The sequence below is a fragment of the Ochotona curzoniae genome, unplaced genomic scaffold (genome assembly GCF_017591425.1).
Source record: "Ochotona curzoniae isolate NIBS_2020 unplaced genomic scaffold, NIBS_Ocur_1.0 scaffold_4506, whole genome shotgun sequence".
NCBI classification, from domain to species: domain Eukaryota; kingdom Metazoa; phylum Chordata; class Mammalia; order Lagomorpha; family Ochotonidae; genus Ochotona; species Ochotona curzoniae.
In genome coordinates, this window is record NW_024467119.1 from 8,870,167 (window position 1) to 8,894,887 (window position 24,721).

Sequence of the window (24,721 nt, forward strand, 5' to 3'; positions counted from 1 at the left end):
ATAGAGGAAGGATATAACAGTGCAGGCCCTGTTGGAGTGTGGTTTCAAACTGGAGGCTTTAATAATAAAATACAGGAGACATGATTCTGAGAAAATAACACAAGCTGTGAGATGTTTTCTACTTTAGAAAAATCATCTATGCTTTTACACTTTTTCCTTTTGGGGCAACAATCCTCCAATGGCTATTAACAAGTCTTTTGATGAACAATAGCATTAAAAATAAAGTAAATAAATTTGTGCCTATTCTTTTGAAATTCATTAAACAAATACATGTGTTTAACTGCAATAATAACTAGAACAAAAGAGAAAAATATTATGTACGTATGAGTCAATAGTTTGAAATGGATTATTAATGAAGTCAATTTCAAACCATCTGTTTTTCCAATTTGATTAAGCCAGAGTTTAATCAGCTTGAATAGATCAGCTGTGGAACATACAAAACTATTACATATAAATGAGTCATGTATAATAATTGTCTACATATTTAAAAGGAAAACTTGTTGTGGCAAATCATCACTAGAAACACACAATCAGAATCTTTTTCCTCTATTTTTTTCAATGCAAATTGCAGTCAAGGATATTTCATCACTTTGTGTTTGTATGAATCCATGTACTTTCCCTCATGATCAAACACTTCTTAATATATTTTTAATCTGTGCACTGGGCTCAACCAGGGAGAGAAACAAAGAACGAAATAGAGCCTCACTCTTCAACAGCTTGTCAGTTTAGGAAAGGCAACATGTGCACAGGAAACTTCAGTGAACACAGACGATGTCAAGTTCAGCTGTAAGAACTCAGTGAAGATTGGTTCTCCGCATAATGCCCAAAAGCAAATGATGGCTCACGCAAAAATGTAACCGAGTTTGTGCGGACTTACTCTTTTCTGTGTGTATGGCTGTAGACAAAACTCTAAATTTGGTCTCTCTTTTATCATTTCATTAACACTAACACTTAGAAATGTGTGGCAAGTTGTAGGCATTTAGACAATACTCAGTAAATGAAAAAAAAAAAAGGAGAGTGCAAATACCAATGAACAGAGAAGGCATTCTGGACTCCATCACCTCTCTGAGTTGCTCAGGAATTCAGAGGTGAGTTTTCTGGTTGCTATGGTTGCTTATTGCTGCAGCTACAACACTGCGAGCACTTTGGGCATTAGTAGTAATGGTGTTTGTTTTACAGTCATTATTGATCTCCCTGTCGGAAGCCCATGACTTCTCTCTGAAAAGTGGGCATTGCTGGTACTGTCCAAAGCTAGTCAGACATAGGACATTTTGTTCCACCTCAACATCTGTTCTCTGAGAAATGGTGCTGGCCTTTTTTGAGATACCTTTTAATTTCATCTGGCTTTTGTTTCACTTGGTTTTATCTCCAACCGATTCTAAGGGTTTCATATCCTATCTATACTCTGGCTATCTCCTGGAGCCCTGGCTTTGTAATGACACCCTGTTCCCTGCTTGGGCCACATAGTGAATCATCTCTGTTCGGTTTTTCTGTCCTACTCCTCCTTAATCTTTTCCTCTGCGGTTGATTGACTTTGCATGATGTTATCTTGCACTGTTTGTGGTGTGGCATCTCTCAATTCACCTGCTTTGATATCCAATATGTCTCAGGTAAGTCAGAAAGTTCATAAACTTCTTACAGCCCAACAGAAAGGCAAGTGTGAACGAAAATACTGAGAAAACCTCTAACCTAATTTGTATTTTGGAACACAGGTGCCTGTCATGGAGCAAAATCCCTAGAAATGAAACTACATTGGAGCCTGGTACAATAGCTAGGCTGTGTTAATCCTCCACTTACAAGCAACCAGATCACAAATGGACAACAGTTCATGTTTTGGCTACTCCATTTCCAATCAACTCCCTGTTATGGCAAAGAAATCAGTTCAGGATGGCCCAAAGCCTTGCGACCCCACACCTACATGGGATTCAGAAGAAGCTCCTGGATCTTGTCTTCAGATTGAATAGGCAGTATAGAGACTCTTAAAAGAGAACATTGTATCCAAATATGCTCTTAACTTTTTTTTTTTAACTTCTCAAAACACTTAGTTTTATAATACAGTTCCATAGGCTCTGGCACTGCTGTGCCCTTCCCCAAGGTCCTTTATCCCTCCTCTCCCAATGATTTCACCTGTATTTTTACCATGGGTGTCCTTCCTGAACAGTCACAAGTCCATGATGCTATTATAGAAGTGTTTCCCAACAATGTATGTATTGACATTGTCATAGTCCATCATCTTACTGTTGGGATGTATTCAATTCTTTCACAGGGAGTCCACCTTTGGTTTCTATGCATAGAGACATACAGCCCATTGTCTCCATATCAGAACACATCAGTCTCTGTTACACATCCAATTTTTATCCCCTAAAATACAGAACCAGTGAGCACAGTCCACAACAGGGTGAAATAATAAATTTTCATCAACATGAAGCTAACATCAACATGCTACAAAAATAAAAATGCATCATAAGAGTGGTTAAAGTGGGACTTGAAAGCCTTCTTATAGGAACGGATGCCAGTGCGTGACTCTTGTGGCACTGAAGGAATTATAATTCAATCCAGACATTCATTAGTCATTATATGTAACAAAACAGTGTTAAAATGGACATTTACAATCTCAAGTGTTTACGAGCAATTCATCTCTTACTGGTGATCATTCAATGAATCACAAGAACTTATTGGGAGAGATACAAATAACTAGGAAGTACAAAAAGACAAGATTTACAGCAAAAACAATTAGGTCTCATGCTATAAAACTGCAAATTGAATCAAAAAAGAACCATTCCATAAGATGAGCTAAACAACCCCTAGCCACATTAGCACTGAGATTTTTTGATGGAAGTTATCTTAGAGCAAACATGTGGTATCTGAACTTTTGGGATTGGCTCGTTTCCCTTAGTATAATGGTCTCCGTTTTGGACAGGTTCTCACTTACAGGATAGTTTATTGTAAACGTTGTGAATGCCACTCACTCACCCAAGGTATTTCTTCACCCAGCTATAAAGCATGTTGTCAAAGGATGGATGGAGTGTCGGTGGTGCATAAGAGGGGCCTAGCTGTAGCAGTGGGGAACCTTCAGGAACTACTGAACCTGCGAGGCTCTTCACTGCATGAATGAGACTGTGGGCAATGGCATCTATGCAAAAAAGCCACAATCTTAAAAAAAATGTTCTAGACATAAATTAACCAATTATACATCCTTTCTTTTTATGTATGCTCAATCACAGCATACAATATAAATCTAGCTATAATACATCTAAATCAGTTTGAGGCTGGGGTTGTGTTGCAACACATTAAGTCACCACCTATAACCCCACAAGTTCAAGTCCCAGCTTCTGCACTTCTAACCCAGCTTCCTAGTAACATATCTGGGAAAGCATAAAATGGTTGTCAAAGTGCGTGTGCCCCTGTGCCCATGTGGAATTCGTGGATGAATTCTAGCTCCTGGCTTTAACCTGGAAAGGCTTTGGTCATTGTGGTAATTTGGCAGTGAAGGAGCAAAGAGAAGATCTCTCTCCCATCCCCACCTTTCTGTTTATGCTCTTAATATAGTAAATCTTGTTAAAAATGAATACCTTTAAGGAAGAAATCATTTTGCTATTCCTTAATTGGAATAATCTGATGGTATAAGAAATAGCAGTTCATTTTAATACTGACAAGTATTAGATCAAATCAAATTAAAGAATTTTGTTGTGCTTATTTAATTAATCCAGTTTGAACTGTCTGTTTTTGAATCCTGGAGTGGAAGAATTTTGTGCTGAAACTTTGATTGATAAGAAGGGTCTTCAGGATTAATTGAAATTGAGACATAAAGAATATGGCAACAATGAAGTGGAAGAGGAAGAGGAGGAAGAAGAGAAGAGAGAGAAGAAGAACAAGAAGAAAAAGAGGAAGAAATAATACTGATATTTACTGAGATGTACTGATAGCCCAATAGATAAAACACTGCAAAGATATTAATGAAGCAAATGGATAGTGGCCAGGCTTTGGGTTAGAATTTCAAAGCTGTGCCCTAAGCTAGGCATTTTGGCCTTTACATGTACCAGCCACATTGTTTCATCAAAACTATACCATGGACACTGTGACTTGCCCATCTTTATTGGAGAAGAATTTCAGAAAATAACTTATTTAAAAATGCCATAATTGTCCCCAACCAAGAATGAATTTCTTACTCTCACAGGCCTACACTTACCCAAGAATCGACCCTTTTTATTGCATGGTTGTGTTGGTTTACTCATCATTGCTATTCTTACTTGGTTTCATACTATGCATAAAATGATGTGCTTATTTTCTCCCCATCATTCTTGCTGATGTGAATGAATATTTTCTTTGATATCTCATAGGACCCCACATAGGAATTGGTCTAAAAAGTTACTGTCAGCATATTTCTAATTATGTTAAATTATGTTAAATTTCGAGCTTCGTCACTGCTGTTGGAAATTCAGATCTTTCGGAACTTTCCCATGTATTTTCCCTTCTTACACACCCCAAGGACCAAATGTCACCAGTAAAGGCCTTATCATTTTACAGAGTACAGTGTCTTCTAGTATCACAAAACATAATTAGTCTAGGGTGGTAATTTATGCAAAACTCCTGACCCCTTCTTCCACTCCCAATGGAGTAGTGACACATCTACTGCAGTTAATAGAATATACTACTTTATCCAAGATTTCACGAGGCTTTTAACAAATGATGTTCATGGTCTTTGTACCTAGGTACTGGAAGAATACTCCTCCAATCCCTTACATTCTCCATTGCTGTGCCTACTTTCTACTTGGTCCCTTTGAAGGTCTAGAATTGCAGATATGTCCTGCATCCCAATGTGTACAGGTCCCTGAACACCTTTGGAACAACAGCCACTTCCATAGAGGAATCATACTGTGACCAGAGCCAAAGCTCATAGTTGAAGAAGTGAAGACATGGCAGCTCTTGGGTCTTTTCACCACCTCTGTGTGTAGGAGTAGTGTTAGTCTCAGCTGAGTAGGTTAGGATGCTGTAGAGCTTCAACAATTACAAAAAATCTGCCAGAATCCACCTCCAGTGTTTCAGCTGCAGTCTTGAAAACTGATCTTTCCATGGAGTTCAGCTAGCCCTATAACTGTACTTTGACTGGGCGAGGTGTAGGTTTCTTTGTATGCTGCCAAGGAATCACTTGGATTCTCAGTCAGCATAGCTCAAGCAGCTTTAACCTGATGACTAATTACCCTTAACCTTTCATTTTCTGCCCCTGAAGCATTAACAGCACTCATTATATTTGTCTGCCTCCACTAAATTCACAATTCATAATTTTTAAATCTTCAAAGTCTAATATACTGCACTGACTAGTATGGCACTATTTACAGGTGGACTGTAAGTGTTTCTTTACCAGTCACTGTCACAGCAGCCACGTCACTGCAACATGCCAGGACGTACTAGGACTTCGCCTACTGTTTGCCAATGCTTAAAAGATGTGCAGAGATGATTTAAGCAGCCAATTCTTGGTACCAGATTCTTAGTGCAGGCAATCTGTAAACACACTTTGAGGTGAAGGTATTCATGCTACAGAATAACTGGGAGAAATTTCATTGGAAAGCATCGTATGCATTGTTCTTTGCAAATGAGCAAAGGGGGAGGTAAACCATTATTTAGTTGCGTAGAAGAACTCAGGCACCTGTAACTTATCTTCGTCCAACAATCATCCCAGTTGTTTCCTATCCTCAGTCCTTAAGCAGAGGAACCTTAAGAAGGAAAAGGGACTCTCTGAAACCCTTCCCTTGAGGGGCATTCAGTGTGGAGTGCAGAGGGAGGATGCAATGTTTTGCACTTTCATCTCCTAAGAAGTTATATTTACATCTTCTTTCTTCTTAACGTTTGCCTAGTTTTCTTTCTCAATGCTCTCCTTCAAGTTACTCTGTTTCTCCCAAGGTACTTCCCAATTTACCCACAGCGGTAATCACCTCACAGATATGACTCACGCCAGCGCCTCTTCTCATGCTCCTAGGTGGGAGGAAACTGTTGCAGCAGATGTAAAGCCATGTAGACCGTCCCCACTGCAACTTCATGCTGTGCAACTGCAGTTACATCTTCACAATTATTAGCACAAACATATGAAATCACTTCAGGCAATGCTTTGGCAGCTCCCTGGGGTACTGCTCAATTCTGAAGAACACTATGAAATGGTTTAGAAAAAATATGCTTGGCTGCCCAGGACCCAAATACAGAGATAGATCTAAGCTCTGCCTCAAGCTAAGTAAATTTCATCCACAACAACTTGACGATGACATAAAATGATAATGAATTTTGTGCATAATCAAAAACTTAAAACTCACATATGCTAAAATAATTCTCAATGTAAAAGTATGTGAGTGAACGGGGTGAATGTTCAGCTTGCCACTTAAGATAGTGTCCTGAAGTGTTGTACATGTGTTTGGCTCCTGGCTCCAGCTCCTAACTCCAGTCTCCTGCAAACACACACCCTTCAACTGAGGAAGTTTGGTCCCTGCCTACTCACTTCAAAGCAAATGCACTCTGAAGACAGGTGGGTCACCTGTCTTCCTTTATTCCCTGCTTCTTCCTGTTGGTTGCAGAGGGGGAAATCTCAGGAAAATGATGAAACATCTAGATTCATCTCCTGAGGTGGTAGGTACAGATACTTTCTTCCTGGTGAACTCTGACTTTTCTTCTGTTCTGGAAGTTGACACAACTGTCTTTCCCCCAAATTCTATTCAATCTTGTATGTGATTTCTTGTCCACTGTGCTTCAGGTAACAGATACTTTTAATGTTTCATCTTATTTTATATTTTGAGGCTCGAACCTCAGAATTTACAACAGTAATTTCCCCCAAAGCAGTGAATTCTTTTACTCAAGTTACTCAATCGCTGGAAGAATAAAGGCAGAATAGACAACTTGACAGTTTAAAGCTCTGACATAAACTTGCTATTTTAATTCTATTTAAAAGTGAAGAAACATCTAAAAACGCAACAGTACCCAATTTTACTGCCAGCAATGAACCTAACATGTTCATTAAAAATGTTGATCCAAAAACAGTATGCATGAGGATGTATTGTTGATTCTTCTTTTATTACCATATTTCAGGGAATATTCCCATGTACAAAGTTTTGGTTATCTATTGCTGCTTCACAAAATACCTTAAGACACAATAACTTAGGAGAAAGACCACTTTATATACTTACATATTATATATTTCATAAATGTGTCATTGTTTTGTTGAGTTATTGGAATGGTTCAGTGAATCTTCTGTTGTGCTTTGCTTACGTGGAGCTCAATCAGAACTGACTCTCCAACGTGCCTGGGTTGCGTCACTGTTGGCCGGGAGCTCAGAAGGTGCTGACCACAGCACTCAGCAGGCTGCTGACCCCAGCACTTCAGCTGCTCTTCATGTGGCCTAACCGATTGTCTTGGACTTCTCAGAGCACAGAGGCCAGAGCTGAAGAGGTAAGAAGGACAAGCTCCCAGTCCTGCTATGGATCAACCGGAATGTTGATTCCTGAACAAAATGCATTGCTGGGACTTTTTTTGAAGATTTGCATCCACATAAATGCATAATAAACACATTGGAAAATGATTGTGGTCATAATATTTACATTTTTTATTATCTTTAGAGAAATAATATTTTATCCAAAATTCATACAGTAATTTCAAGTGTGTCACTTTGCACTGATGTCTATTACATGGCACTGTAAATTTTGACATTGGATAAAATGGAATGAATGTTGATTAAAAGTTAAATTTTATAATATTTCCTGCACACTAGGTAACATTGATTTCTTTTTTAAAAAAAATATATATATTTTTAATTGGAAAGCCAGAATTACAGAGAGAAGAAGAGACAGACAGACCTGTCTGCTGATTCACTCTCCAAATGGCCACAACCATCAGAGCTGAACAGATATGAAGCTAGGAGCCAGGAGCTTTCTCTAGGCCTCCCAACACTTTGGACCATCCTCAACTGCTTTTCCAGGACACTAGCACGGAGCTGAGTGGGAAGAAGGGCTGCCAGGATTCAAACCGGTGCCCATATGGAATCCCAGCACACACAAGGCGAGGACTTTAGCTGCTAGGCGACTGGACTGGGCCCACTTTGATTCTTTTATGCTAGAAATAATTTCCTTCAGCATGATTTTATGAAATAACCAATAAGAAATTGTTTCTAGTATCTATGATGGTTAAATATATGCATCCTATATCAGAAAATTTCACTCCAGAACATACTGAATGGAATGGCGTTATAATTTTTGCCTTCACAGTTTTAATATTTCCAAAACAAGTCCTCACGTGCTGCTTGGTTAATGAGCTCCAGAATGACCATGCCTTTAATGTTTGAAAACCAAGCCAAGAAGTCTGAAGTGTTCAGAACTATGTGACCCTTGCAAGGTCACGAGTCCGCAGTTCCATGCTTGCTGGTAGAGATCCCAAGAATTTTGGTCAGAGATAAAATGTTTATTACTAATGTCACACTCAGCATGCTGCATCTATGTCTGCAGTAGTTCTTCTTGAAACCTTGTCCCGTGGGGGTGATAGGAGTGACATGGGGACGCTGTGGATTTTTAGCGTATCTGAGGAACTCTAAATTTTGTAATCCCTTGAATCTTATAAAGACCTAAAAGAAAAAAAAGAAAAAAACACAAAAAATTGCCCAATCTTTTCTCTGGAGGGAGACATCCCTAGTATACCCGACAGGAGACAAATTTGCCATATGCTCCTCCATGGGAATCCACAAACATCTCTAATGAACAGTAAGACACAAAGCCCCAGTGCTGGTATGATATGCAGACATGCAAGGGACCTGAGGAACAAGCCTACAGACAGAAACTAGAGCACACGTTTGACATTTTCCTTATTTCTGTCTTACAGTTACTGACTTTTATGAATAATGGCTGCATTTAGTTAACTGTAGCTTCAGGTAATTTATCAGAGAGTAAATTGTCAAGATTTTTATAACAAAGATTTTCTGGGGCGTAGTTAACAATAAGTCTGTGAATTTTGGAAAGGCAGATATACAGAGAGAAGGAGATACAAAGAGGAAGATCTTCCTTCTGCTGGTTCACCCCCTCGTGGCCACGATGGCAGGAGCTGAGCTCATCAGAAGCCAGGAACAGGGAGCAAGGAGCTTCTTCTGGGTCTGATTTCTCTACGTTGCACAGTGAGCAGAAACCTACAATCACTCCCTCTGCAAAGGCTCAAACCTCGTACTCTGGCATGGGATTGAAGTGTCAACTGGTAAGCCCTGTGCACACAGCATGAAGATCACAAACGTGGATGAATAGGTTTTACAATTTATAGCCATGAGTTTCCAATTCAGAAGAGTTGAAGCACGTCATTGGACCATTTTGAATATTTCTAGGAAATTATAGTGTATCTTGAGATGTACATATTAATATTAATACTTTGCATTTGAATTAAAAATGGCATACATAAATATATTACATTAGTTTAATTTGCTCTTAAATGTTTCAGTATGCAGGATTCATTATAAAATTCATCTGTTCAGGGTTTTTGCTGTATTGTTCTAAAAGGTTGCCTTCTAGATGAGACATGTCCTCTCTACGAATGGTTAGTTATTTTGAAGAGAATTCGTATTTTAATTTAGCATTACATGTCCATTTCCATAAAGTCAATGGAAGTGAAGGAATGAAGGAAGTAGTGAAAAAAGAGGAATAGAAGCTGGGAGTATGAGAAAGACATATTTAGGTTCTGGCTTTGCTTGGTACTAGCACTTTAACCCCGTGGGACTTGTGAAAACAGAAGCAGCACAGAACATAGTAGTTAAACAGGGTTGGGAATAAATCTAGAGTGGGAGGAGTTATCAAATGTCATCTTAAAATATGATAAACAGGCCCAGCAATGTGGCCGAGGCTAAAGTCCTCCACGTGAACGCACCAAGATCCCATATGGGCACCAGTTTGAATCCCGGCAGCCCTACTTCCCAACAAGCTCCCCGTTTGTGTCCTGGGAAAGCAGTTGAGCAGGGCCCAAAGCCAAGGGATCCTGCACCCGCGTGGGAGACCCAGAAGAGGCTCCTGGCTTTGGATCAGCATAGCATCGGCCATTGCGCTCACTTGGGGAGTGAGTCATCAGATGGAAGTTCTTTCTCTCTGTCTTTCCTCTCTGTATATCCGCCTTTCCAATAAAAAAATAAAAAAAATCTTTAAAAAAAAATGTGCTAAACAAAGGAAGGTTTTTGCCAAGTCAAACTCCAGGCTCAAACACTTAAGACTGGAGTTTCTTGTTTTTCAGTAATGACAGAAACACTGCTGGGGAAAGGAATTTTTGAAGGAAGGAAAACTAATTTATTTGCCAACACTGTTTATATTAGTGAAGTTGTTTTCCCTCTCCTATCTAAGAAAGGGCAGGGAGTGTTGGGTGTAGAAAAGATGGTAATCTTCCTCTTTATCATCTCCTTCAGTTATCTGAGGACCGAGCAAAGGTGGCACCCAAATTAAGGAACACACTGAGACCCCAGGGGTTAGCTTCTGAAGCACCTAGACAAAGCTTATCCTTAAAAGCAAGGAGACAACTTCCCAGCAGAACCACATTTCCTTACTAGAGATCAGTAGCTGGATTATCCACAATTCACCGTGCTCTTCTGTGATATGTTAAACAAGGATAGCAAAGCTCCAAATCAGCTTGCAATTTTCGATCCAGTGACTGATGCTGATGAAGCTGTCCCTGTGGAGTTATCAACCACTTCATGCGTGCTCTATATATTGTATGTTCCTGTCCAGCTGGACCCAGCTGATCCCAAGGGTGCCACTATTTCCTAAGCTGTTTTCACAAGAGTCATTTTTAGCTCATCTGTCAGGGAAGAGCCAGCTCATTGAACTTGGTAAAAGCGACTGTCTTGTGAGATTTGTCTCTTTTGCCAGCCCACTGGTGTGAAACAAAGCACAGAGACACCACAGGCACCAGCCAGTAAAAATCTTGTCCAGGTTCAAGGTAAACACACAACTGGACAGCGCTAACACCCAGAAGGATACCTACGATCTCCCGACGTCCTCACTGGACCTCAGGTGTAACCACTGAATACTGCTTAAGTGAATGTTGCGTATTGGAAGATCACAGAGACAATGATGTATGGAAAGCTTGCAATTTAACCTCTTCTCAAACAAAATGTTAACAACAGCATGGTTGCTTGGTCAAGAGCAAGAGTCTAATTGCATGAACATAGGCATTACAAATACTCTGACTTTCCTCTTCCAGTGATAATAATGTAAAATATTAATGATTTGCACAAAAACATAGCATTGTGTATCCAAGGAGATGGAATGCTGGGCCTGGTGCATTAAGTTCATCTGATCATGTTTGGTGCTATATAATGGAGAATTCTGCAATGAGATCCAACTAAAGGTTAGCTGATTTCTGCTGGTAAAATGCCAAGACATATGCCTTGAATCAGTCATATAAAATTCTCAGGAGTTTCAAAAACTTTGCAGAGCTCACAAATCCATTTGTACGTAGCACTTCTTACCTGCTTTCTGCTGCACAACTTCTTCACAGATTTATTTTCTCCTGGCAGCTCCTCCTAGTAGAGAAACGATGCAAAACCATCAACCCCAATGTCAAAAGCCTGTAAAGAGCTATCCAAGTCGCCTGTATTATGAATGGCCAAATAAACAGTTCAGTTAGTTCTCAGGAAATGATGTCAGGATGGGAAGATCACTCGTCAGACTACTTTGATGAATTGGCTAGAAATACTCACCAACCCTCTCCCTCCACATGGAAGGTTGACTCCATTTTAAGAATTTCATCTCAAGTCCTTAATCTGTTTCTAAAAATTAAAACCATAAGTTATTCTCAGAGATATAAACTATGTTATATAATTTTACCTAGAGTGTTTTAATTCTAATCTGCTATTTTCAATGAGAAAATCAACTATTTGAAACACTCAAATATTTGATTAATTAGATCAGTATGTTCTCTATCTACAGTAAAGTTTCATGAGCCGGAATACAATTAAAATAGAATTCTAAGTTGAAAATGGAAATAAAACAGCATAGGATAAGTACATCAATCATCATATCACAGCCCACATAGGGAGAAAGTGTGCAAGCTTTGGGGCAAAGTCTCCTATGTTTTCAAAAAATGAGAATGAGAACATGGAAATCTCTGATTGGGTCATGCTCTTCTGTGAAGCCATGTGATCGGGTCCTTGCCTGGGATGATGTCATTAAGCATCAATATTACTAATTACTAATATTACTAAATTACTAACCTGATTCGTTTCTTAGTTTTATCTACTTGAAAGGTCAAGAATTCGACACTAAGACAGAGAGTACTCATCTGCTCATTCAGTTTCCAAATGCACATCACCACGGAGGCTGGGTCAGGCTCCAGGTAGAAGCTGATTTGTCATGTTGCCCGGAGACACTGCTGCTTTTCACAGCTGTATGCTTCACAGTGCATGAGGGGAGGGCCGGTTTCTACTGTGCTTCAGCCCTTATTAGGTTTAGCTGCATGTATTCTATCTCTTCTTCTTCTTCTTGGTTTCCCAGAAAGTATTTGAAGGAAAAACAACACAGAAACGTAATCATTGGCATTAGGAATTAGCAAAATTTTAGAGATACAAAAGAGTAGGAAGCTTTTTGGACATAATCGCCTTCCATGATTCTTCTTAGAGTTTTTGTCTAGGGCTTTATTTTACACATATGTTGACCATCCGGGCCATTATGTAACTTGGATTTTGTCAAATCAGTTACACTTATGACTTGACAGTGTCTGGTGCTGTAACACCAGTTGAGTACTGTCATCTTGATCCTCTTGAATAGCTAGAGTTTGGAGTTTACTACTGTCTCGCTTTCAGTCATAAAGCTGCCAAGAATGTTTTTAATGTTTTATTAAAGTGTGGGATGCTTCTGATTGTTAAATTTGCATGAGACTGGAGTCTGATAGCAAAAGCTCCTGACGGGCCTCCTACAGAGTCTGTCACCAGGACAGCAGACACAGCTACATGGCAGATGCCAGAGGGGAGCAAATAATAAGCTCTACAAATGCCAATTTTTAACTTGCAAAGACATTTATAATTCTCACAAGGTAGGAACCCTGCCTCAAGATGGAGTTAGCTCAACAATATGCTGAACAGTATGGATTTCTATACCCTTGAAACTGACTCTGAAAAAGTCTGCCTCAGAAATAAAGATAATTTGGAAAACCAGCTCTAATCAGACAGAAGTTGGCACATTTTGTGGAAGTAGTTTACTTTTCAAGCAATTACCAATATTAATCCTGTGGGCAACTGACCTTTGCAAAGAAATTTTCAAATACCTTGTAAAGATGCCTCGTGGAAATCCTGGTCCAGGAAAAACCTTTGTAAAGTACAGGATGTTTGGAATTTTCATGTTTCACTTCAAAGAATAGCATACTACTATGGGCGGCTCAGTCAACTGGGGCTCATTAATTCTGATCACACTCTATTTTAAAATCCTTAAAGCCCAAAATGACTACAAATAATGTAACCAGTTTCATAGACAAAGCTCCCATGTTGTACAAAGTATTAAGTATTTTACTCAAGTGTTTCAAATTATGTGTTTTTCTTATATGACTATCATTTTAATCTGTGTTTCCTTGGTAATTTTCTGAAGAATATACAAAATCTTGTTTTGCAAAAGCTTGTTTTAAAAATATAGAATTCCTTTTTTCTCTAAATATAATTTGTAAACATAGTTTTGTGAATAGATTTGACTATTGATGTTAATAAATACTGTAGGAAAATATTCCCTGTGGATATAAATGCCATCTCCAGAGAGATCAACGTATTGCCATATGGATAGAGACACAAAGACTAAGAGAAATGAATTCACAAACCCATGCATATATATACACATAGACACACATTAATATTGATGCCCACACATAAAACAAAGGTAAAAAATATGCATACATTTTTACGTATACCCACATATATAGAAACATGAGACAGAAGTACAAATAGAGAAACAGGTACAAATGCAAACACAGATAAATGAGAGTGAATGTATTGAAATTGGCCCACGTGGTTACGTCCGCTGAGAGATCCAACGAAAGGTTATCAGGAAGCTTGAGTCTCTGGGATTCCAGTGGCTTGGGTCAATTCAGATCCAAAAACCATGCAAAGCCCCAATGATGGGCTCTTAGCTCAATGTTTGCTGGTGTTAGTTTCAGAGACCAAAGGCCACAAAAGGACATAGCTGGAATTCTAACATCCAAGGGCAAGGGAGAAGAATACCCCTGTTCCAAGACAGAAAAGGAGAATTATTCCTCTTTTGCCTCATTCTTTTTGTGCCCGCTAATGCTACCCCACGCTCTTCCTTCGATTACTGAAGCAATATATTTCTCGCTCAGCATAGCGTCTCACATAACGACTGTCTCTGGACACATACTAGCAAGTGCATTCGGTAGCAATGCTGTACCCACTCTCTCTGCATTCTGTACGATGTTCAAGTTAACATTAGAATGTGCTTGAAGTTGCTTACATAACCCCAATTTCCTTTTGTTTTCTTATGAACAGTTAGTTAGGGATAAAGTTTTGAGAGAACAAACATGTGATGCTGAACTCCATCTCAGTATTTAACTCTTGTGCAACTTTTAAAAATTATGCTTCTGGAATAGTGGTTTCTCCTTAGCGTGATGATGGAAAAACTGCTCTGGGGTATCATATGTGTGTGGTCACTGTGAGAAATAAATGGAGTATGTGTGCAACATTCATATTGATACTGATCATTGAAGACTTCTGTTCAATTGTCCACCACAAAGCTTTGCCTTGAAAGCCAATGTTCACGATAACTTGTATAGGTATTATGTAACTGTACATATGGCACACTATCTATTTTCCTTTATGGATTTGTAAGATTAATGTGCAAGTTTATTCTTATTTAAGGAAAGAATGAACATGTTAAAACCTCCTTTAGGAGCTTCAGCACTCCTCTTTTTTTTCTTTTTCATCTATTTTTTCAGACAAAAGAGACCTTAGGGGCAATTTCCATCACTCAAAAAGAAATAAACTAAAATGGCAAAGACGCTCTAGTGTTGATGTTGTAGCTGCATAGAATTCCACTCAAAACTTCTGTACTTATTCAGGAAGACTCCAGGTCCCTCTTTGCCAAGTCCTAAGCATATATCCAAAACCAGTATGTTATAGATTGCCTTTTGGCATTAGAATGGGTATATGAAGACAGAGGTGATATGTTTAGGAGAAGCAAATTGTGGAAAGATTCCTAAACAAAAACATTACCATGGATGTGAAGCTAAAACGGGGCTGTCAGACACAAGAATTGGAAGGATTGAAAGGAATATTAGATGCAGGAAGATGAACATAGATGTGAAGTAGTTGTTGACAATGTCACAATACACCAAGTAGATTGAACGCATACTTCAAATGCTGAAGACACATGGGAAATGTTTGTTCACAATTTTCTAGAAGGGAATAATCACTACTATAACATAGAGAAATATTTCCATTATAGGTGATGTGATAAGACAATTGTTAGGAGCAAATTCAGACAAAAGCATGAAATAGGTGAGTAAGAATGGGCATAATTAGGGCCCCGTTTAGTGGCTAATTCCTCACCTTGCACACCTGAGTTCCTATATAGGAGCCAGTTCTTGTCTTGGTTACTCCACTTCTGACTGGGAAAGCAGTAGAGGATGGGCCAAATCCTTGGGACCCTGCACCCACGTGGGAAACCTGGAAGAATCTCCTGGGTCCTGGCTTCGAATCAGCTCAGCTCCTGCTGTTGTGGCTGCTTGGGAGGTGAACCAGCAGACGGAAGATCTTTTTATATTTCTCTCTGTATTATCTGACTTTCCAAAAAAAAATAAGTAAATCTTTTAAAAAAGAATAGGGGTAAATAATGGGATGTATAAAAATGTTATTGTGGAAAGAGAAATGATACTGACAACATTTATTGGATCAAAAACAAAGACATTAATTTTAGATAATTGAATTGATAAAGTTAATCATGTCCATAAATAAGAAAAATAGGAGCAGGGCAAGCTTCGAGATATAAAAGGACGTGTTTCACCTGAGCTTCCGCTGTCTTGTTGTGCAGCCCTGCCTAGTCTAATTTGCCTCCTGTTCCAGCTACCGTTGGTGGGTGCTGTAGCCTGTTTCAGCCCAGCCTGATTGCTATTCTGGTCCGAATGTGAACTGCCTGCTGTTGCAGCCCGATCTGGCTACTCTTACCCCCAGGCTGCTTCTCACATCTGCCAGTGGGTGCTAAATGCTTGCCCAGAGTGGTCCATCCCCAGACCTAACCCGCATGTATGCCGGTGAGTACTGTCGCCTGGCATTGTCTGGGCTGCTCCTTGCTTCTTGTGCTCTCCTGCAGGGTCTGCGATCCAGTGAAGGACTTTCCCAAACTCCTCTATCAAGTCTCCTCCCCGTGGCAGTTCTTGCACATACCAGTGGGTCATTGGTCCAGGTTGACTTTGTCCACCTCCTGTCCTGGCGAGAACAGTGGCCTTGCTCAGCTGGCGACACCCATTCTGGTTCCTGTTATTTGTTGTTGTAGCCCAGTGTTACCTGGTACACACCCAGACACAGCTTTCAAAGGTGAGGCAAGTCATGCCAGCCTTGGCAAAGCAGGGGCCAGGTATATGAATTCAAGGGACTTGTGATCTGATACAGGTTAGGTAGATTGCTCAGGTCATGGGGCCCACATGTGCGTGGGGGAATGGTTTCCTGAGCCCTGGGGTCAGGGAACTGTTGGGGCGTGGATCACTTGGCCCAGATCCATCCTTGTAGGTGGATGTTAGTTCTGTGAACCCTGGAGTGGGGAATCTGGCAGGGCTTGGGTCTCCTGGTCTGGGTCCAAGGGCCTGCATAATAGGTGGTTGTTGGGTTTGTGAAGCCCAGTGGTGGGGAATCCAGCAATGCTTGGGATACCTGGCCCAGTTTCTTGGACTCGACTGGAAGAATGTGCCGTAATTAATGAAAAAAGTGGAGCAGTGGACACAGGCCCTGTTTAAAATGAGATTAAGGGAGCACATTTGATGCAGTGGTAGAACAGAGTTAACTGGATAACAACCTCAAACAAACAATGACAGCAAATAATTGCAGTGAATCAAGTCAACGGACACTGGGAGGGCGACATAACCCTTGGATCAGTGAAACCAGCAGCATTTCAAAACTATCCAAACCACTTGGACAGACCCCTCCAAATCTGTCCACACCGATACTCTGTGTTGACACGAGGTGGCAGTTCCTCATCCCTGGGGACTGGGATTTAAGGAAAGTTATGAGGATTTGTCCCTTTGTTTCTCCCCTTATTGCAGGAACAACAAGAAGAAATAACAATGTTGGAAACAAGAAATTCAGCCAATTTTCCCTAAACCTTGATCCCTCCCACCCTGATAAACCATGACCTATATTTTTAAAAATAAAATAAATTTAAAAATTCAACAAAGGAATTGTGTCTTGTAATTGTTATGAAGTAGTTGAACACCTAGGAACATGTATTGAACATTCAAGACAGAAATGATTTTGGAGTGTACAGTACAATAACATTATAAATACATTCTATTACAGAAGTAGCACAATGAAGCACAGTAAAAGATTTCAGATTTCATGGTATTTATTTTCTTCCGAGACAACTTTCCTTTCTGAAAAATTGACACATTTTCTTCATCACCACAGATTCTTCATTCATAGTGAAACCAGATGGCTTCCCACTGCTCTGCATCACATTGGACAAGGCCTCTCTTCTCCACGCTGAAAATAACTCGCTGTGCTGATTGCCAGCCTTCAAAAGAAGAGGATAAAAATAGGTATTAAAATATAAAGTACTTCGCACTCGGGTTTTTCTTAATTTGCTATGGAAACATTCATTCAATATGTTCGTTTAGCAAACGAGTCATGATTACCTAGTTTGTGCTTTTTCTCATTGATTGTGGTTTATTTTTAACAGAACACACTATTACCAATTGGAACGACAAAACACACTTAATTTTGAGAATGTGGAATTTACTCTCAATTCATTAACCAACCATTTGTTTTCTTTGCAAACCAAATATTAAAACACAGACTTCGTGTGACACTGTAGAAATTATTTTGATAGTACCAATGCTGAGAAATTGTACATACGATTATGACAATATTTGAGGAAAATCAGAAAAAGAAAGCTTTGGTGGAAACTTCTGAAAATCTTCTACCAAAATATGAATATATAATCAATGACACTTTATAGTTATCAAAAGGAAATGTAATGATACAAGGGACCCAAATGGATCCACATACAAGTTTTTATTTTAAAAGCTCCATCCTTTTCAGCTTCCTTGCTTTTGTCTCAGTTTCCCAGAAACACATAAACTTTAAATTTCTGGATTCAAAATTTTCATGAAAATATCCATTTAGAATCAGTGCTGACAATTCTGCCAAATATAGGTCCATAAAATGTTTCTGGAATACAGAATTGAAAGACAATGTAGTCCTGATGCAAAAAAAAAAAAAATCCATTGTGTTACAGTAAAATATTTTCAAAATATTGTGGTTGCTCATCATATGGCAGATAAAATCTTGAATTATACTGTGCTCAAGAAATAGACATAACTAGAGAAAGAGCAGTTAAAAGCTTAAGCGCTAAATTCTCCCATGCACATGATAGATTTTACAGTCCTCTCCCTAGACCAGAGATATTCCAAGTCAATGTTTACGTCACATTTATTAATAGCAGATACTATTTTTATTTTTGAAAACATTCTATGCTAATGGTTTAGTATAACGCTTTATAATTTGCATGGACATCTGGTACAGTAAAGACAAATGTTCTATCCTTATTCTCCAAGTTTTGATTCTTTATATATTAATATGTACAATATCAATTTTCAACATCAATAATTAAATAATAATTATCAATAATTAAAACAGTATTTTAATACTGTTTCTATCCTTAAAGTGACCATTGTGGTGATTATAGTAAAATGTTTTTAGACATATAATATAAAAATTGCAGTGGTTACTGAAGTTATATAAAGTCATTGCCTTACACTGTATATTGTCTTCTTTTGATCTCAACTTCATTATTTCCATATGATACATCAGGTAGACATGCATAGATCATTTTAGTAATGTTTGCTCATAGGCATGAATTAATCAGATTAATTTTTTCCTTAAAGGACCTTGTTTAGCTATGAAACGCTCAGCTTTTCTTCTGGGCTATTTTATCCAAGTGTCTTTCTTACCTAAAGTAGGATCATCTTTTGCCTTTTGTAGAAGTTGCATATCTATTTCCTGTTCTATCCATTTTATACTAATCTCCTATCAAGAAAGAAGTGAAATTCATATTGTCTGCACTGTTGTCATCCTCGCTAGATGATGCAGGAATAGGATTTTCAGAAATTTCATTCATGTTGCTCCTGTGAAACCTAATATATCTGAGAGTTTGTCGTTCCTCATGTTCCAATGACCATTCATCTTATTATTTTAATTTTTCATGTCCTGAATCTTCACCATCAGAGGCTAAATGTCAGGATTGGGGGCAACTAGCCTGTGTTTAAGCCAAAAAGGCCCATAAAATCAAATGTGATCAAGGCGGGACTCAAACCAATCAATCTACAACAGACTAATTTTAATCTCCCATAATCTTTATTTGGCACATTAATAATATTGCAAATATACAAATGGCACTTGTTATGGAAAAAAAAAAGAAAATAACAAAAACAAAGCCACCCCTTCCAAAAAATAAACCTCTTCATCCCTACTCAGAAGATGGATTGGGCAACTTCACCCTGTTCCTTTCCTTGTTTCAGGAATGCCTGTAACCCAAGCAATGCCTCTACAGCGCAGGACTGGAGGACTTTTTTCTGAAGATAATAAAACTCTCAAAGCAAACTTGTCAACATGATGGCATTTACAATCATCATCTATCCTTTTCATTGTGGATTGTTGCCCTTAGTCTTATGTTCTTCTACCCTGTCTTCTGGGTTCAGTGGGACTTTCCTCAAACTCCCTGTTAAATCAAGAGTTATTTGGAAGATTCTTGGGATCTACTTGGAGATAAAATGAAGCACAGAGGACAAGAGACCATAACTAGGAGCTTGAAAGATATGGTTTGGAGTCCTTTACTGGTCAGTACAAAGGATCTTTGCAATGTTCATAGATATACATTTTATGAAAAGTCTACAAATAAATTTCAAATATTTTTGTGTGAAACACACTTGTATTTTGATCCTGTTCCCATTAAGTTTCCATAGGTAAGATTTTTATCATTCTCTGGAAAACTTCTCTTTACATTACTACATGGCTTGCTAACTCACACATGTTAGCTTCTATTCAAAATATCACCGTTTCAGCAAGAACTTCGTCATCGTCTTGGAAAGGTGACTATTCTGTCCAACACTACTTTTCCTAAATAGATCTGAAAACTTAGTTATCTAGCACAAAGCTTAAAATTAAAATCCTGATCATTTGATTAATCTCTCTTTTTCTTTGTGACATAATCTCTGTGAGCAAAGGAATTAACCATTACAGGTACAGGGTCTCAAAAATAGGAGACCTAACTTTTAATAGAAATGTTGCATTATTAAAAATAATCTGTAATAATTTCTACACAAGGGATCACATTGCCTGCTGTAACTTTTTCTTTTCCAGTAGGGAGACCTTGAGTTTCCCTAACTCGTTTTGCTTTGTTTGTAATATCCACTGTAATGATACTATGCTCTCCAGCATTAATTTATTGATATGTGAATTAAGATTTGCTACTGTCTTTTAACACTATAGTCGTAGTATTTTTCATGAGATGATTCCACGGACATAGGGATTCCCCCTTCCACCACTCAATTCCTCCACCTGTTATTTCCCTCCATATTACTATCATAGTATAGTCCTTTTGCAACAGTCACAAGTCCAACACCCTTCTATTTTCACTACCTTTTAATGATTTATTTGTATAAATTGCAACATGCATTTTATATGTTCAGAATTACTTACAGATTTTTGCTCAATAGGGTATTATTTATGCCTCTATTTCTTTTAAATGCCTATATTTGGAGTCAGGAATCTGGTCTTATTAATATTACAGGATCAATTTCATCACTAGCATCTCCAGGAGGGATATGCATTGCTATTGGTGGAAGTTGTTTCAACGTTTGATGGAATTTACCAGTCAGCCCACATTTCTTTAGACTTTTTATTTTAATATCAACTACAAATTGAATTTATCCACTGGATCTATGACCGTCCTGGTTCTATATCCCTTAGTAGGCGATCAGGTGATCATCTTATTGGGTGATCTTATTAGGTGATTTTTTTCAAGGAATCTTGCCACATATTTGATTGTATCAATTTTGTATAAGTAAAATTTTAAAAAGGTAATTATTTTACACCTGTTGCATTTGCTATAATGTCTCCTCTTTCATTCCCAAAGTTGCTAAGAGGCACTTTTGTTCTTCTTCAGTGCAGACAAAATGTTGTCCATTATATTTAGATTTTGCTTTTAGTTTATAACTAAAGTGAGTTAGGTTATTATCATAGTTGTTCTTTTCACATTCATTTCAGTTTGCTCTGGTTTTTATTTTCTTTAGATGAAAATTTGATCACTGAAGAGAAATTACATTCCTTTCACATAAATGCATTAAGGTTGTGAAATTCTCTCCTTCACATTCATAGCCATATTCCACAGTTGATATGTATTCATTCATTATTCCTTAATTAAAGCTGTGTTCTTATTTATATTTTCTCCTTTGATCCTTGAGTTTTTAAATCGACAATTGCCAGACATTTCCACAAAATTTATTTCTAACTCACCTCCTCCATCTTGATGGAGCAATTATTCAATATCCCTTCCTCTAGCTAGTACTTTCTTTTTTTTAACCATAAACTCTGTTTAATATTTAGAGCCACCTAAACAATAGTAACTATTTATGAGTGATGCTATTTTTCATCATGTCTATATAAATATGTATATATAGATAATTGATATTTTCACTATATTTCAAATATATGTACAGATAATTATATTTTTCACAAAATAGATAAAAGTATATAGAAACGACCTAAAACGTTTTTATGGAAAGCACACCTAAATTTAATTCTATATTTCTGCAGTTTCCAATATCCTTTTAACTATTAGGCTTTTGTAATAAGAACAGAATATCTTTTGACACGAATGGCACCTGGATGAATTTGGGTATATTGCAACTTCTCCACTAATCTTTAGTAGTGTTCTCTGCTGTTATTCTATGTAGGTTTCAGTAGAGAGCATATCGACCCTGTCTTTAAAACAGCTCATCTCTGATGCTCTAATTTGCATCCAGTTAAGCACATGCTGTGTTCCTAACGGCACAGGTGTTATCACCTCAGCTATACTGCCCTTGTCCTGGTAGTGGAAGACGCCTGACAGCCTGGGCCCGGACACTTCCTGTACCTGTCAGTGACAGAGGACAGTTTGGTCCTCTCTGTGGGAACCAACAGGCCTCGTGCTGCACTCTGGACAGTGACACTGATTATCAACTAGGGTAATTCTAACTGAAAACCCAATGATTGGTATGAAACCCCCTAAAATACAGAGGGAGGGAAAAAGAGAAAGATTTTCCATCCACTGATTCATTCCCCATGTGACCGCAATGGTGGAGCTGAGTTGCTATGAAGTCAGTAGCCCAGAGCTTTATCTGAGTCTCCCACGTGGGTGCAGGGTCCCAAGGCTTTGGGCCTTCCTCAACTGCTTTCTCAGGCCTCAAGCAGAAAGCTAGTTGGGAAGTGAGATTAGCCAGGATTAGAACCGGCTCCCATATAGGATCCTGACACTTCCAAAATGAGGACTTTAGCCACTAGGCTTACCATGCCAGGCCTTTAGGAAAAATTTTTTTTTTTCACCTTATATGATATTCTTGTCTTCCCCGTGTCTGTTGCAGGTAAACCAGTGCTGACAAGTGGTTTTCTTTTTCATGAGACTTGCAAGTTTTTGAATTTCTGGCTATGCGGTTGCCTTTGTGTCTGAGGTTGTGATGAGGTTAGAGAAAGTTATGATTGTGCCGATTGTGTAGCTTGTTAGATTGGGGGGGAGGAACATTCTTCCCAGATTTCTGCATGCTTAGCAGAAGCTGGAGATAGATTTCTTTTTACTTTAAATCATGTTTGGATATTGCTACAAAGCTCTCCTTTGTTGAATAAGCTTTGCTTGAATGGTAAGTTAACCACCATCCAGCGATGCATTAGATATTCACCTGTTGGGAATCTCAGTAATTCACTTCACATTCCAACCATGGAAGAGTCCTTTCAGAGGTCTAGCTGGGTATCATATGTAATGTCTCCACACTCATATATTATGTCTGCCCATAGCCTTCCACAAGAAATTATTTTTGTTAAGCCAACGTTTGGTGAGAAGAAACCATAAAATATGCAACAGCAGGGTAAAGATTCAATCTGGAATATACAGCAAGATAATATAGATTCATTATTTAAAATTGGGCAAACATTGACCTAATATCACACATTGTCTATGTACCAAAGATGGGGGTGGAGAGAGAGAGAAGAGAGAGAGAATGAGAGATTGAGAATCTCCTGTTGGCTGGTTCACTCCCCAGAGGGCCACAACATGTCAGGAGTCAAGGACATTTTCTGGGTCCCCCTTGTGGGTGTAAGGACAAAAACACTTGATTCTTCATAGCTTTATTTGTATGTTGATGGAGAAGAAATGGAACAGCTGGTCCAGTAACAAGGACACCTACAGAATGCAAGCATCACAGGCAATGCCAGCCAATAAGAAGTTTGTAATTGAAATAATCATCCAATTTATTGTAGAGATTGCATCTTATTTCATTCTGCATCTATTTTCCAAGGTCATGCCCTTCATTCAGTTGTCTTTCAGCTTACATGTCCATCAAACTACTGTCTAAGCAAAACTGAAATGGGCTATTTACAAAACTTTCTCACTGTTAGATTTTAACCTTCAGTGGCCATCCTGAGACCCATTGGACCACGACATTTTCTTTTTCTTTTTTTTAAATTTTTGGATACAATTCCATAGGTTCTGGGATTTTTGTTACTGCCGCTCCAAATTCTCTCCCCCTTCCCCCATTACAATAATATAGTCCTTCATAAGCAGTAATAAGTCCATCATTTTGCTATTTAAGTATGTTTTGACATTGCATATGTTGACAATTGCAGAGAGTCCAGCATCCTGTCATCAATACAGGTTTAACACTTTATTGGAAATCCATCTATGATCTGGAGGTAGAAATGCATATTGAATTATATCTTCACATCTAAATATGATAGTTTCTATCACACAGTTACTATACATTTCCTTAAATGAAAAGCCATAAAACAAAATCAATAACAAGAAGAAAGTTAAAAACCTTGCAACCTCATTAAATTAAATGACATGCTGCTGAATGAAAGAGAAAACAAAAAACCGTCTTGGAGAAAATGATGCTACTAAACTACCTATAAGTCAATGAAGAATTTAATAAGAGAAAAGGATCTATTCTGAGGAAATTAAAATAAAAACAAAATTATCAAAACCCATATGTTTCAGAAAAAAAATATTGAAAAGGGCATTGGTCTTAAGTTTTGCATAAAGGTTTTCTTACATAACAGAGGTCATATATTATCTGTCCTTTGGGAATTGATTTATTTCAATGAGCATAACAGTCTCTGGTTGGGACTATTTGTTTGCAAATGGTAGAATTTCATTCTCCTTTTAATGGCTGACTGGTATTCCATGGGGTTTAATGTACCAGTTTCTAACCACTGCTGTTTTGATGAACATCTGGGTTGTTTCCATGTCTTTATTATTGTCGATTGTGCTGCTGT